At 40.1% G+C, this 17642-nt stretch overlaps 2 pseudogenes across 1 annotated transcript in view; both read right to left on the reverse strand.

Moving 5' to 3' along the window:
• LOC145507292 (solute carrier family 71 member 2-like) overlaps positions 1–17642 on the reverse strand; it is a 95858-nt pseudogene that overhangs the window by 53779 nt on the left and 24437 nt on the right. The window lies entirely within an intron of this gene.
• On the reverse strand, positions 15158–15768 carry LOC145507307 (uncharacterized protein C8orf88 pseudogene; annotated as a pseudogene).

Consider the following 17642-nt stretch of genomic DNA (forward strand, 5'->3'; position numbering starts at 1 on the left):
TCTTTGGCGCTCAGCTTTCTTCACCATCCAACTCTCACATCCATACATGACTACTGGAAAAACCACAGCCTTGACTAGATGGACCTTTGTTGGCAAAGTAATGTCTCTGCTTTTAAATATGCTATCTAGGTTGGTCATAACCTTCCTTCCAAGGAGTAAGAGTCTTTTAATTTCATGGCTGCAGTCACCATCTGCAGTGATTTTGAAGCCCCAAAACATAAAGTCTGACACTGTTTGCACTGTTTCCCCATCTATTTCCCATGAGGTGACAGGACCAGATGCCATGATCTTAGTTTTCTGAATGTTGAGCTTTAAGCCAACTTTTTCACTCGCCTCTTTCACTTTCATCAAGAGGCTCTTTAGTTCTTTGCGTTCTGCCATAAGGGTGGTGTCATCTGCATATCTGAGGCTTTATTGATATTTCTCCTGGCAATCTTGATTCCAGCTTGTGTTTCTTCCAGCCCAGCGTTTCTCATGATGTACTATGCATATGAGTTAAATAAGCAGGGTGACAATATACAGCCTTGACATACTCCATTTCCTATTTGGAACCAGTCTGTTGTTCCATGTCCAGTACTAACTGTTGCTTCCTGACCTGCATACAGGCTTCTCAAGAGACAGGTCAGATAGTCTAGTATTCCCATCTCTTGAAGACTTTTCCACAGTTTATTGTGATCCACACAGTCAAAGGCTTTGGCATAGTCAATAAAGCAGAAATAGATGTTCTTCTGGAACTCTCTTGCTTTTTCAATGATCCAGCGGATGTTGGCAATTTGATCTCTGGTTCCTCTGCCTTTTCTAAAACCAGCTTGAACATCTGGAAGTTCATGGTTCACATATTGTTAAAGTCTGGCTTGGAGAATTTTGAGCATTACTTTACTAGTGTGTGAGATGAGTGCAATTGTGCAGTAGTTTGAGCATTCTTTGGCATTGCCTTTCTTTGGGACTGGAATGAAAACTGACCTTTTCCAGTCCTGTGGCCACTGCTGAGTTTTCCAGATTTGCTGGCATACTCAGTGCTGTAGGATATGAAATAGCTCAACTGGAATTCCATCACCTCCACTAGATTTGTTCGTAGTGATGCTTTCTAAGCCCACTTGACTTCACATTCCAGGATGTCTGGCTCTAGGTGAGTGATCACACCATCGTGATTATCTGGGTCGTGAAGATCTTTTTTGTACAGTTCTTCTGTGTATTCTTGCCACCTCTTCTTAATATCTTCTGCTTGCCATACCATACCATTTCTGTCCATACCATTTCTGTCCCTTATCGAGCCCATCTTTGCATGCAGTGTTCCCTTGGTATCTCTAATTTTCTTGAAGAGATCTCTCGTCTTTCCCATTCTGTTGTTTTCTTCTATTTCTTTGCATTGATCGCTGAGGAAGGCTTTCTTATCTCTCCTTGCTATTCTTTCGAACTCTGCATTCAGATGGGAGTATCTTTCCTTTTCTCCTTTGCTTTTCGCTTCTCTTCTTTTCCCAGCTATTTGTAAGGCCTCCTCAGACAGCCATTTGCTTTTTTGCATATCTTTTCCATGGGGATGATCTTGATCCCTGTCTCCTGTACAATGTCATGAACCTCTGTCCATAGTTCATCCGGCACTCTGTCTATGAGATCTAGTCCCTTAAAGCTATTTGTCACTTCCACTGTATAATCATAAGGGATTTGATTTAGGTCATAATCTGAATGATCTAGTGGTTTTCCCTACTTTCTTCAATTTAATCTGAATTTGGCAATAAGGAGTTCATGATCTGAGCCACAGTCAGCTCCCGGTCTTGTTTTTGCTGACTGTATAGAGCTTCTCCATCTTTGGCTGCAAAGAATATAATCAATCTGATCTCGGTGGTGGCCATCTGGTGATGTCCATGTGTAGAGTCTTCTTTTGTGTTGCTGGAAGAGGGTGTTTGCTATGACCAGTGCCTTCTCTTGGCAAAACTCTATTAGTCTTTGCCCTGCTTCATTCTGTACTCCAAGGCCAAATTTGCCTGTTACGCCAGGTGTTTCCTGACTTCCTACTTTTGCATTCCAGTCCACTATAATGAAAAGGACATCTTTTTTGGGTGTTAGATCTAAAATGTCTTGTAGGTCTTCATAGCACCGCTGAAGTTCAGCTTCTTCAGTGTTACTGGTCGGGGCATAGACTTGGATTACCACGATACTGAATGGTTTGCCTTGGAAATGAACAGAGATCATTCTGTCATTTTTGAGATTGCATCCAAGGACTGCATTTCAGACTCTTGTTGACCATGATGGCTACTCCATTTCTTCTAAGGGATTCTTGCTCACAGTAGTAGATATAATGGTCATCTGAGTTAAATTCACCCACTCCAGTCCATTTTAGTTTGCTGATTCCTAGAATGTCGATGTTCACTCTTGCCATCTCCTGGAACCCATCAAAAAAAGATACTCCTGGAGGACACTGGAACCCACCAAAAAAAGATACCTCATGTCTAAAGACAAAGAAAAAGCCACGATGAGATGCCAGGAGGGGCTAAGTCATGATAAAATCAAATCCTCTACCTGTCAGGTGGGTGACCCACAAGCTGGTGACAGTAATACCAAGCAAGTTTTCCCACTGTTGTGAAGGTTCAGACCTCCACATCAGGCTTCCCAACCTGGGATCTGGCAAAGGAACTGGGAATCCCCAGGGATTCTGACTTTGAAGAACAGCAGGGATTTGATTAGAGGGCTTCCACAGGACTGGGGGAAACAGACTCCACTCCTAGAGGGCACAAACAAAATCTTGTGTGCACCAAGACCTAGGGGAAAGGAGTAGTGACCCCACTGGAGGCTGAACCAGACCTACCTGCTAGTGCTGGAGGGCCTCCTGTGGAGGCATAGGTCAGCAGTGGCTCACCGTGGGAATGGGGGCACTGGCAGCAGCAGTCCTGGAAGTGGACTCTTGGTATAAGTCCTCCTGGAGGTTGCCACTAACGTTACCAGAGAGGTGGCTAGCCTCAGGCTAAAAAACAAACAGGGAAGGAGCACAACTCCACCACCCATCAGCAGACAACTGAATTAAAGTGTTACTGAGCATGGCCCACCATAGCAAGACCCAGTTTTCCCCTACCCATCAGGAAGTTTATACAAGCCTCTTAGCCAACTCCATCAGAGGGCAGACAGAGGAAGCAAGAATAACCACTATTCCACAGTTGCTAGAAGAAAAACCACATTACAGGAAGTTAATCAGCATGAAAAAGCAGAGTTATGTCCCAGATCAAGGGACAAGATAAAACACCAGAAAAACAACTAAATGAAGATAGGCAAGGAGGCCTGGCATGCTGCAGTCCATGGGGTCACAAAGAGTCAGACACAACTGAGCAGCTGAAGTGAACTGAATTGAATATTCCAGAGAAAGAATTCAGAATAATGATAGTGAAGATGATCCAGGATCTTGGGAAAACAATGGAGAAGATGTAGGAAGTGATTGCCAAAGACCTGGAAGAAACAAAGAACAAAAGAACAGAGATGAACAATAAACTAGAAGGAACCAATAGCCAAATAACTGAGGCAGGAAAATGAAGGACAGAATGGTCAAAATCACTGCCACAGAACAGACTACAGAAAAAAGAATGAAGAGACCTCTAGACAACAATAAACGCACCAACATTCACATTATAGGTGTCCCAAAAGGAGAAAAGAGAGAAAGGACCCAAGAAAATATTTGAAGAAATACTAGCTGAAAACTTTCTTAACATGGGAAAGGAAATTGTCAAGTCTAGGCAGCACACAGAGTCTAAGGCAGGATAAACCCAAGGAGGAAAACACTGAGATACACAGCAATCAATATGACAAAAATTAAAAACAAAGATAAAATATTAAAAGCAACAAGGGTAAAATGACAAATAACATACAAGGGAACTTGCACAAGGTTATAAGCTAGTTTCTCATAGAAACTGTGCAAGCTAGAAGGGAATGGCACGATATATTTAAAGTGATGAAAGAACCTACAACCAAGAATACTCTACCCAGCAAGACTCTTATTCAGATTTGATGAAGGAATCAAAAGCTTTCCAGACAAGCAAAAGAATTTAGCACCACCATACCAGCTTTACAATCAATGCTAAAGGAACTTTTCTCTAGGTAGGAAACAGAAGGAAAAGACCAGCACAAAATAAACCCCAAACAATTAAGAAAATGGTAATAGGATCATGTTGTTGTTCAGTCGCCCAGTCATGTCCAACTCTTTGTAACCCCATGAACTGCAGCACACCAGGTCTCCATGGCCCTCACCATCTCCCAGAGTTTCCCCAAGTTCATGTCCATGCCTCATTGATACCATCCAGCCATCTCATCCTCTGATGCCTTCTTCTCCTTCTGTCCTCAATCTTTTCCAGTATCAAGGACTTATTTTCAATGAGTCAGCTCTTCACATCAGGTAACCAAAATACTGAAGCTTTAGCTTCAGCATCAATCCTTCCAATGAGTATTCAGGGTTGATTTCCTTTAAGACTGACTGGTTTGATCTCTTTGTTGTCCAAAGGACTCTCAGAAGTCTTCTCCAGCACCACAGCTCGAAGGCATCAGTTCTTTGACGCTCTCCCTTCTTTAAGGTCCAATTCTGACAACTCTACATGACCCCCGGGAAGACCAGAGCCTTGATCATATGGACCTTTGTAGGCAGAGTGATGTCTCAGCTTTTCAACACACTGCATAGGTTTGTCATAGGATCAGACATATCAATAATTACCTTAAATGATAAGGGATTGAATGCACCAACCAAAAGACACAGACTGGCTGGGCAGATGAAAACATGTGCATGTATGAACCTCTATTAACACATCACTCTACTTAACTCCAAATTGTATGTTATTATTTAGTATTTTTAGGTTAATCATGCTTCCATTATGGCTTGCAATTGTAATTATCTTCTATTTTTGTCTGGCTATTGATACTAAAAACTTGATAAACATCTTCTACTATTGTGATTTTTGCTTAATACCATAATTGTATCATGACTGGTCAACAGAAAATAATAGAATTCTTTATCACTAAAACTATCACTTATTAGAAAAACCTGCAATCATTTTTTAAAATCCAGATGCATATCAGAATTATCTTGGAATTTTTTGAAAACTACAAATGCACATATGTTGCTTTTTCTCCTGCGAAGTTTCAGATGTGTTTCTAATGAGCAGACAAGCTTAAGAACAATTGGACTATATTACAATCTTTCACTTTTATCTAGCATGTTTCATTTTTTTCTATTTCACGCTCAGTGCTCCCATTTCATTTAGTTTATGCTTTCCAATTTCTCCATCTATCTTTTTTTGATGTTCTTTCTCAAGCCGTTACCAATCACAGTAGAAAAGCTTTTGTATACACACACACATACATATATATTAGTATGTATAATAAAATACATATATGTTTTAGAAAACTTACAAATTTTTGCCCAGTTAAAAAATTTGATATTTTGAGTACACTTGTGTGACTTAGTATGAATAGAATGCTAGACTTCTAATTAATATTCATTCAAAATTTTGATATTGTTTATATATTTTGGCATCTAGTATTACTGTTAAAAGTTTAATTTATTGTCATGTGTGTGTGTGTGTTAGTTGCTCAGTCATATACAACTGTTTGTGACCCCATGGATTGTAGCCTGCCAGGTTTCTCTGTGCAGTAATTAAAAAAATAATTTTGAATGAGGCTTGAAGCTTCTAATCCAATTCTGAGAATATAAAGAAATATTAAGTTGTTTAAAAAAAAACCAGGGGATTAACATGTGATATAGTATTAACGAAAGTACAGATTTTGTTCAAATCTTAGAAAATTTTGCGTTTGTGTCCCTTATTTGTTTTCATACCTTATTCAAGACCCCACATTGTGTTTAATTGCAGTGAACAGTTCCAGCTGCATACAACAAATTCTGGTAAATTCTCTTTTTATTTTTATTCTATCACAAATATTTTCTAGTTTTCATTGTCATGGCATCTTAGATATACCCTTCACTTAAAAGTAGACATTTAATTTCCAAATACATGGGATATTTTTAAGTATCTATTATATTAATTTCTCATTTAAATGCTTTCTTCTCTGCAATCACCCTCTATGTTTTTTCAGCCTTCTAATTTTATTGAGGTGTTCAATGGCTAAGTCAAAGATCTCTCCTAGTAAATGTCACACTAGACTTGAAAATATGTGGTTTATTTTAAAATATCTTTTGATATTGACCACTAACATAACTTCACAGTAACAAGAAAACAGTCTGTATGATTTCAATACCTTTAGACCATGAAATTTCTGCACCTGGTCTTATGTCTCTGGATATGTTCCAGTATCTCCTAATTTATAGTCTATGGGAACTTGAATACAATTCGGATCCTACCGTTATGTGAAAACTGTATAAATCTCAATTATGTCAAATTGGTTCATAATGGTTTTCAGGCCTATTATATTCTCTACTTCTCTGTGCAGTGGAGTGCTCACTCACTCAGTCGTGCCTGAATCTATGCTGCCCCGTGGACTGTAGCATACCAGGCTCCTCTGTCCATGGGATTCTCTGGGCAAGATTACTGGAGTGGGTTGCCATGCCCTCCTCCAAGGGATCTTCTCAACTTAGGTATCAAATCCAAGTCTCTCACATCTCCTGCATTGGCAGGAGGGTTCTTTACCACTAGTACAACCTGGGAAGCCTCTGTACATTCATTCTATTAATTTCTGAGGGTTTGATATCAAAACTCCAAGGAAAAATCTTAATTCATCTACTTAAAACAAAAAATTGTAATATATAGTGGAATTATATGTAACTTTTTCCAGTATTTTCCAAGTCTCCTGTAAATGTGTTATCATATTTTATAACTTAAAAATTAAAAAAACTAACAAAGTATATTAAATATCTCAAATAAGATCAAAGTTTTAATTTTAAATATCTTTCTATGCTAAAAATTTCAAGAAGGATACTGCCTTTATTCTTGAGAAGGAATACAATAAATAAAAAATATAATGGCATTTGCTTATCTCTTAAAAAAAATATAAAAGAAAACTTGAGAAACTTAGAGAACTGAATTGACACCCAGAACAATGAAGCTAATAAATATCTGTATGGATCTATGTATATTACATATGTATATATTATACACACACACATTACATTCAAACGTACACATATCTGTTTTCTACTTCCACATCAAGTATCACTGATAGAACAGAAAAAAATATGAATCTAATTTAGAGCATTTTCTGTTTACTTAGAAGAATAGTGAAACACTTCTGGATGATACAGAGCAGATGGGAAAAGGCTTTATGAAGAGTTGAAATAAGAGTCACATGTTAAGGTGAAAAAGATCTTTTAGGTAAATTTTTTCAGGATTCAGGGGGACCAAAAAACAAAACTGGAGAAGGATGCCATTCATAATTCAATAGGTTAATAAAAGGTTACAAAATAAGTCCCTGGTATCTTGCTCTCACAGCTGCTGACCTCTCCATCTGTCCCCAAGATAACAATCATTTAAGTATAGTTCTCTGAAGCGGGACATGTAAATGGGATACGTGCAGAACTGAATGGGGGTGGGATACAAAATTTATAGTCTTCCAGGTCACTTCTGGCTTCCAAGAGTGGCATATAACCCTATCATCACTTCAGAAACTACTTCAGTACTATAGAGGAAATCCCAGAACATCCACACTCTCAGAGCTCCTACAAGCAGTGCTTGCATGCAGCACCACAGAACAGAGATTTCCACCTGAGTTGGAGAAAAATACTCTGGCTACCAGAGGTGTCTAGGCCATGGGTGGCAAACTGACAAACTAACATGCTTTTTCACTCATAACTTATTTTCCAAGTGAGCTGGGTGTCAATATGTAAATCACAGGAAATTTAACCAAACTATATATAAATTTTCTGGCATTTCATAGGAACGCATAAGGTTTCAAAACATGGGGACTGAATCGCAATGTCACCAATTGTCTAAGTAGATAGTGGCTGCTGCAGTAGAAAGAACATGTATTCCAACAATAGTACAAACCTATTCTTACCCCACTTCTCACATTCACAACATTTGGGTAGCCCCAGAAGACATTTCTTTTCACAATCCCTGAACTACCCTCTCATTTGTAAATATAAAATACATAAAATTCATCAAAAGAATTTGAAGAAAACCACTGGAAGACACAAAAAAAGAATACAGGAAATAAAAGATAATCTACCTCATTGTCAAATAACCAAATCATAGTAGGAAACAAAAGGAAGCTTTAAAATAAGTTTACGTGTCCTCCAAAAGATTCAAGGGGATGCCACACGCATTCAATCTGTTGCAGAAGGACCAGCACCAAACAAAGCAAAGCATCAAACAAGTAAGGAAAGTCTGTCTTAAAGAATTGATTATAAGGAGAGAACAAGATGGCAGAGGAGTACGTGGACGTGGAGTACGTGGACATCTCTCTCCACGGATACATCAGGAATACACGTTCAGATGCAGAACTGCATGCAGAATACCAGCTGAGAGCGGACAGGAGTACCTGACCAGTGGAAAAGAATATACAGAACCACGCAAAACTCAATAGGATCATGACACTAGGGGGAAAAACAGGAGTGTTACTAGGACTCGGCAGCTGAGGGAACTGAAGTAAGAGTCCAGTCCCCACATTGGGGCAATTGTCTTGAGTCAGAGGAAAAACATTTAAGGCTGAGAGTGAAACAGCTGATCTGTGGCAGCCTAAAAGGAATGAGAATCAGACAGTCCTTGCCACAGCCATACATACCTTGGACAGGGACGCACGTGCCCTAGAAGGCGCAGTGGCTGGGAGTTGGAGTTTAGGGATTGTGGAGCAATCCCAGGGTGAGGGCTGTTGTTGACCGTGCAGAGATGGATTGAGGGGATGTGAGGGAGGAGACTGTGGTGGGAAATGCCTGCAGAGGAAAGCTAGGCAGCCATGGGAGAAAGGCAATACTGCTGAGTCACGAGTAGGGAGTGGAGCCATCACCATAGCCTCTCTCTAATAGAGAGGCTGGACAATCAAACACCTTACGCACTGAACTACAAAGTAGGACCCTACCCAGGATGCTCCTTTAAGTGACTGATGGTCTGAACTACAGAGTAGGACCTCACCAAGGGCACCCCTTTAAGTGCTTGACGAACTGATCTACAGGGTAGGACCCCAGTCAGGGGGGCCCCTCTATGTGCCTGATGTGCCGAACAACAGAGAAGGACTCCAGGCAAGGGAGACCTCTAAGTGCTTGAACGGGCAGAGTTATGGAGATACATTATGCGGAATGCTGGGCTGGATGATGATGCAGAAGCTGGAATCAAGATTGCTGGGTGAAATACCAATAATCTCAGATATGCAGATGACACAACCCTTATGAAGAAAGCTAAGAGGAACTAAAGAGCCTCTTGATGAAAGTGAAAGACGACAGTGAAAAAATTGGCCTAAGACTCAACATTCAGAAAACTAAGATCATGGCATCAAGTCCCATCTCTTCATGACAAATAGATAGGGAAACAATGGAAACAGTGAGAGACTTTCTTTTTTGGGGCTCCAAAATTACTGCAGATGGTGACTGCAGCAATGAAATTAAAAGACCCTTGCTCCTTGAGAGAAAAGCTACGCCAGCTAAACAGCATATTAACAACCAGAGACATTACTTTGTCAACAAAGGCCTGTCTAGTCAATGCTATGGTTTTTCCTGTATTCATATATGGATGTCAGAGTTGGAAGGACTGATGTTGAAGCTGAAACTCCAATATTTCGCCCACCTGATGCAAATAGCTGACTCATTTGAAAAGACCCTCATGTGGGGAAAGATTTAAGGCAGGAGGAGAAGGGGACGACAGAGGATGAGATGGTTGGATGGCATCACCGACTCGATGGACATGGATTTGGGTTAACTCCTGGAGTTGGTGATGGACAGGGAGGCCTGGCATGCTGCGGTTCATGGGGTTGCAAAGAGTCGGACACGACTAAGCGACTGAACTGAACTGAATGCAATCACATTCAAAATTTCCAGCAAGTCATTTTGTGAATATTGAAGAGTTGATTACACAATTTATATGGATACAGAAAAGGCCTATAATAGCCAAGGCAATCTTTTTTAAAAAATAAATTCTTTATTATTATTTTTTACATATACATTTATCTATTCTCCCCCAGTCTCCTCACTGTTCCCAGCTATAGCCAAGGCAGTCCTGAGGAAGAAGAACCAAGTCACATAAGTTATAGAAGATATCAAGAAATGCTAAAGAAATCAACATAGCATACTACTGACACAGGATATATACAAAAATAGAATATAAAACCCAGAAAATAAATCTGTGTGAATATAACTGTCTGATTTATGATAAAGTTGACACATGGAGTGCAGAAAGATTTTTTTTAATAAACGATGCTGGTTCAACCATACATTAATATGAACCAAAATGAATCGACCCTTATAAAATATGAAACTGGTTCATGAAAAAATCACAGACTGAGAATTGGTATGAAAGATCTGTGTGTGAAAAACAAACAAATAAATCTTGGGGGAAGAAGAAAGTTTCTTTTTTAAAATTTTTACTGGAGTATAGTTCCTTTACAATCTTGTGTTAGTTTCTACTGTACAAAAAAGTCAATTAGCTACACACGTGCCCCCTCTTTTTTGGATTTCCTCTCCATTTAGGTCACCACAGAGCATTGAGTAGAGTTCCCTGTGCTATACAGTAGGTTCTCATTAGTGGAAGAAAGTTTCCTAAACAAGATTTTAAAAAAGCAACTAAACATACGAAGAAAAAAAAATCAGTAAACTGAACTGTGTAAAGATTATGAACTTCTGTTCATCTGAAGACACTATTAAGAGAATGAAAAAGTAATTCAAGGAGGGAAAAAAGATGTTATCAATAAATATGTGAGTGTTCAAAAATAAACAAACATTTTGCTGTTACTGTTGTTCAGTCCCTAAGTGTGTCTGACTCTGCGACCCCAAGAACTGCAGCATGCCAGGCTTCTCTGTCCTTCACTATATCATGCTGCTGCTGCTGCTAAGCTGCTTCAGTCGTGTCTGACTCTGTGTGTCCCCATAGATGGCAGCCCACCAGGTTCCTCTTTCCCTGGGATTTTCCAGGCAAGAACACTGGAGTGGATTGCCATTTCCTTCCCCACTATATCATGGAGGTTGCTCAAACTGATTCCACTGAGTTGCTGATGCTATCTAACTATCTCATCCTCTGAATGTCTGAGGTTGTTGATATTCCTCCCAGCAATCTTGATTAAAGCTTGTGTTCCATCCACTCTGGCATTTCCCATGATGTACTCTGTGTGCATATAAGTTAAATAAGCAGAATGACATTATACAGCCTTGTTCATTTCCCGATTTTGAACCAGTCAGTTGTTCTATGTCTGATTCTATCTGTTGCCTCTTGACCCACATTTAGGTTTCTCAGGAGACAGGCAAGGTCACCTGGTACTCCCACCTCTTTAAGAATTTTCCATAGTTCTTTCCCATTCTATTATTTTCTTCTATTTCTTTGCACTGTTTGTTCACTTAAGAAGGCCTTCTTTTCTCTCGTTGCTATTCTCTAGAACTCTGCATTCAGCTGGGTGTTATCCTCCCTCTCTTTCTTGTTTTTTGCTTCTCTTCTTTCTTCGGGTATCTAGTAAGCCTCCTCAGACAACAATTTTGCCTTCTTGTATTTCTTTTTCTTTGGGATGGTTTTGGTCATGGCTCCTATACAACATTACAAATCTCCGTCTATAGTTCTTCAGCACTCTGTTATCAGATCTAATCCCTTGAATCTATTCATCACCTCTACTGTATAATCATAAGGGATCTGATTTAGGTCATACTTAAATGGCAAGAGTAAACATCAACATTTTAGGAATCAGTGAACTAAAATGGACTAGAATGGGTGACTTTAATTCAGATGATCATTATATCTACTACTGTGGGCAAGAATCCCTTAGAAGAAAAAGAGTAGCCCTCATAGTCAACAAAAGATCTGAAATGCAGTTCCTGGGTGCAATCTCAAAAACGACAGAATGATCTCTGTTCGATCCCAAGGAAAACCATTCAATATCACAGTAATCCAATCTATGCCCCAACCAGTAATGCCGAAGAAGTTGAAGTTGAATGCTTCATGATGATCTACAAGACCTTCTAGAACTAACACTAAAAAAAGATGTCCTTTCATCACAGGGGACTGGAAAGCAAAAGTTGGAAATCAAGAGACACCTGGATAAACAGGCAAGTTTGGCTTTGGAGTACAAAAAGAAGCAGGGCAAGGGCTAACAAGAGTTTTGCCAAGAGAATGCACTAGTCATAACAAACACCCTCTTCCAACAACACAAGAGATGACCATATATATGGACATCACCAGATGGTCAATACTAAAATCAGATTGTCTTCTTTGTAGCTGAAGATGTAGAAGCTCTATACAGTCAGCAAAAACAAGACGAGGAGCTGACTGTGGCTCAGATCATGAACTCCTTATTGCCAAATTCAGACTTAAATTGAAGACCATAGGGAAAACCACTAGACCATTCAGGTATGACCTAAATCAAATCCCTTATGATTATACAGTGGAAGTGACAAATAGGTTAAAGGGATTAGATCTGGTAGACAAAGTGCCTGAAGAACTACAGACCGAGGTTTGTGACATTACACAGGAGGCAGTGATCAAGACCATCCCCAAGAAAAAGAAATGCAAAAAGGCAAAATGGTTGTCTGAGGAGGCCTTACAAATAGCTGAGAAAAGAAGAGAAGTGAAAGGCAAAGCAGAAAAGGAAAGACAAACTCATCTTTATGCAGAGTTCCAAAAACAGCAAAGAGAGATAAGAAAGCCTTCCCAAGTGATAGAAAATGCAAAGAAAGAGAGAAAAACAATAGAATGAGAAAGACTGGAGATTTCTTCAAGAAAATCAGAGATACCAAGGGAACACTTCATGCAAGAATGGGCACAATAATTGACATAAACAGCAAGGAATGAACAAAGCTATGGTTTTTCTAGTAGTCATGTATGGATGTGAGAGTTGAACCATAAAGAAAGCTGAGCACCAAAGAATTGATGCTTTTGAACTGTGGTGTTGGAGAAGACTCTTAGAGTCCCTTGGCTGCAAGAAGATCAAACCAGTCAATCCAAAAGGAAATCAGTACTAAATATTCATTGGAACAGCTGATGCTGAAGCTAAAGCTCCAATACTTTGGCCACCTGATGCAAAGCACTGACTCACTGGAAAAGGGTACGACAGAGGATGAGATGGTTGGATAGCATCACCGACTCAATGGACATGATGAGGAAGCTCTGGGAGTTGGTGATGGACAGGGAAGCTTGGCTGCTGCCGTCTATGGGTCACAAAGAGTCGGACATGACTGAGCAACTGAACTGATCTTAACGGCCTAGTGGTTTTCCCTACTTTCTTCAATTGAAGTCTGAATTATGCAATAAAGAACTCATGATCTGAGCCACAGTCAACTCCATGTTTTGTTTTTGTATATAACTTCTCCAATTTTGGCTGCAAAGAACATAATCAACCTGATTTCGGTATTGACCATTTGGTGATGCCCATGTGTAGAGTCGTCTCTTGGGTTGTTGGAAAGGGTGTTTACTATAACCAGTGTGTTCTCTTGGCAAGAGTCTGCTAGTCTTTGTCCTGCTTCATTTTGTACTCCAACACCAAACTTGCCAGTTACTCCAGGTATCTCTTGACTTCCTACTTTTGCATTCCAATTTCCTATAATGAAAAGGACATCTTTTTCTGCTGTTCTGGAATATCTTGTAGGTCTTCATAGAGGTGGTCAACTTCAGCTTCTTTCACATCATTGGTTGGGACACACACTTGGATTACTGTGATGCTGAATAAGGCTTGCCTTGGAAACAAACTGAGATTATTCTGTTGTTTTTGAGACTGCACCCAAGTACTGCATTTCCGACTCTTCTGTTGAATATGAGAGTTACTCCATTTCTTCTAATGGATTCTTGCCTATAGTAGTAAATATGATGGTCATCTGAATTAAATTTGTCCATTCCTGTTCATATTCATTCAGTAAGTGCTAAGATGTCACTGTTCAATCTTGCCATCTCCTGGTTAACCACATCCAATTTATCTTAATCCATGGATCTAACATTCCAGATTCCTATGCAATATTTATTGTATTATTGGACTTTACTTTCTGCACCAGACACATTCAAAGCTGAACATTATTCCTGCTTCAGCCCAGACACTTCATTCTTAGTGCAGCTATCAGTAATTGCCCTCCACTCTTCTCCAGTAGTATATTGGACACCTTCCAATTTGGGTGGCTCATCTTCCATGTCATATCTTTTTGCCTTTTTATACTGTCCCTGGGGTTCCCCAGGCAAGAATACTGTAGTGGGTTGCAATTTTCTTCTCCACTGGATCACATCCTGTCAGAACTCTTCAATATGTCCATCCATCTTGAGTAGCCATGCAGTGCATGGTTCATAAACTCATGGAGTTACACAAGCCCCTTTGACACAGCAAGGCTGTGATCCATGAAGGGAAAACAAACGTACATACATTTAAAAAAAAACAGAACTTATACCTAGAATATATAAAGAAATCCTACACATGGGCTCCAAAATCACTGCAGATGGTGATTGCAGCCATGAAATTAAAAGACGCTTACTCCTTGGAAGGAAAGTTATGACCAACCTAGACAGCATATTAAAAAGCAGAGACATTACTTTGCCAACAAAGGTCTGTCTAGTCAAGGCTATGGTTTTTCCAGTGGTCATGTATGTATGTGACAGTTGGACTATAAAGAAAGTGAAAGTGAAAGTGAAGTCGCTCAGTCGTGTCCGACTCTTAGCGACCCCATGGACTGCAGACTACCAGGCTCCTCCGTCCATGGGATTTTCCAGGCAAGAGTATTGGAGTGGGGTGCCATCGCCTTCTCCGACTGTTCATTGAACACCCTGAATTATTCTAAGCCCTAGGGAGATTGTAAAGATCCTTTCAAGTGCTAGTATGAAGTCAGTGGGAAACAGAACAAAAGCAACTTTAAAGTAACAAGAAATTCTGTATCATATATATATCATAGCAAATACTTTATATTTGTGAATCTTTACAGCTTACATTTCCATTCCATTATTACAAGTGGTGAAAAACAAAAATTGCAAGTAGCATTCAAATTGTAAATACACAGTCTTCCCATTTCACTAACCAAATTCTTACTTTTCAGTGTTACTTCCCAATTTATGCAGGAAACTGCCTACAAAGCTGAAACTGATTAGAAAATTTTTAAGGTTTAAAATCTCTCTCATTTTAGGAGAAACCAAATACCCAACCATCAAAATTAAAAATAAATTGAATTGGCACAGTCCAATACAGTTATTGTTACTAGATCCACTTCATTTGCAGGTGTCCAAAATAGAAAATGAATAATTCTTTATCTTCAAATACATATGTTCTTAAAATGCTACTTAAAGCTTTGGTTGTTTTCTGGTTTTTGAAGTACAATGGGATGATCAGGCAGAAAGTCTGATTTTTTTCTGCAGATGGAAACACTTGAGAGCTTCTACAGGAAATCTCTGCTGTATTTGATTCTCTTTTTTAACTGGAGAATGATGTTCATTAAGACCTTGAGAAAAGGCTTGCATTCCATTCGTCTTACATCTGCTAACTCCAGTTTGTAAGTACTGGGTGTTGCATGGATATTCATTCTGAAAGTTGAAAGGGAATACTGCTTCAGGGGGAGAAGTCAGATGACGAATAGTCTTGCTAGTTGAAGCGGTTTACCAATCAACTTTTTGGTTTCCATTATCATAAAGATCTTGAGGTTCCATACGCCTGAAGATCCTGGAGGATTTCGGGGCCAGCAGCCGCATCGCGGCGCTCAGTCCAGACACAACCGCGGAGCGCCGGGGGTGCCCGTCTGGGAACGGCTCCGCAGCTCGCTCGAGGCCGGGATGGGCAGCCGCGGGGTGGGGCAGACGGCAGCCCCCAAAGCTGAGCACCAAAGAATTGATGCTTTTGAACTGTGGTGCTGGAGAAGACTCTTGAGAGTCCCTTGGACTGCAAGAAGATCCAACCAGTCCATCCTAAAGGAGATCAGTCCTGGGTGTTCATTGGAAGGACTGATGTTGAAGCTGAAACTCCAATACTTTGGCCACCTCATGCGAACAGCTGACTCACTGGAAAAGACCCTGATGCTGGGAAGGATTGGGGGCAGGAGGAGAAGGGGACAACAGAGGATGAGATGGTTGGATGGCATCACTGACTCGATGGACATGGGTTTGGGTGGACTCTGGGAGTTGGTGATGGACGGGGAGGTCTGGTGTGCTGCAGTTGGTGGGGTCGCAAAGAGTCGGACACAACTGAGCGACTGAACTGAACACAAAACAAGAAAAGAATAGACAACACAATTATTTAAAATGGATGAAATACTGAGCTGACACTTCACAAAGATAGTCTCAAGACAAATATATATAAAGGACGTTAACTTCATTGATCATTAGGAAGATGGAAAATAGGGCCACACTGTACAGATCAGAATCATTAACGATGAAATACCAATTGTGGGTGAAGATGTAGAGCCTGGTTTACTGGAGGGTAAATTGATTCAACAACTCTGGAAACTTTGTGCAGTATATAGCAAACTGAACAAAACTCTGCAGTTTATTCCTAGGTAGAAAGAAGTTTAACGTATACACATTCACCAACAGACATATACAGGAAATACCATAAAACCAATATGTGTTAATAGGCAAACAGAGGGAACCCAAATGTCCATCAACAATAGAATTTGGATTTCTGTGGTTTGCCAAAAGGAGTCACAGGACTCAGAAACTGTTACACTCACAGTTACAATTTAACAAAATTGCTCAGAACTGAAAAATCACTGTTGTTGCCTGAAGTTGAATAGCTTAATAAGTAAGTGCTTCTCAGTTTGTTGTGTGCCTCTGGTTGAATTCCAGAGTAATGAAATGGTTGTTTGTGATTGTTTTGTCCAGCTTTATTAGGACAGAATTTGTTGACCTTCTGTTCTGTCATACCAGTGAAAATTCTGATGGTAAAATTCTGAAAAAAGTGAAAATTCTGGTGGCGCAGGTGGGATGAACTTCACCTCCAAGTCCCTTGACACTTGTGACAATTCAAGTATGATGAGAGTCCCGAATGGAAAAGATAGAAAGGGCAGCAAAAATATTTGAAACAATAATGGCCAAAACTTCACAAATTTGATTAAAAAATATATATATATACATATATATACACACACACACACATATATGGGAGTGGGTTGCCAGTTCCTTCACCAGGGGATCTTTCCTATCCAGGGAATGAACCCATATTTCCTACATCCACCTGTACTGGCAGGTGGGTTCTTTACCACTAGCACCAGCTCAGTTCACTTCAGTCACTCAGTCATGTCTGACTCTTTGCGACTCCATGGAACATAGCACACCAGGCTTGTCCATCATCAACTCCCGGAGCTTGCTCAAACTCATGTCCACCAAACTGGTGATGACATCCAACCATCTCATCCTCTGTCATCCCCTTCTCCTCCTGCCCCCAGTCTATCCCAGCATCAGGGGATTTTCCAGTGAGTCAGTTCTTCGTATCAGGTGGCCAAAGTATTGAAGCTTCAGCTTCAGCATCAGTCCTTCCAGTGAATACTCAGGACTGATTTCCTTAGGACTGACTGGCTTGATCTCCTTGTAGTCCAAGGGACTCTCAAGAGTTTTCTCCAACACCACAGTTGAAAA

The sequence above is a fragment of the Giraffa tippelskirchi genome, chromosome 1 (genome assembly GCF_054371585.1).
Source record: "Giraffa tippelskirchi isolate mGirTip1 chromosome 1, T2T-mGirTip1v1.2.pri, whole genome shotgun sequence".
In the NCBI taxonomy this organism is placed as follows: domain Eukaryota; kingdom Metazoa; phylum Chordata; class Mammalia; order Artiodactyla; family Giraffidae; genus Giraffa; species Giraffa tippelskirchi.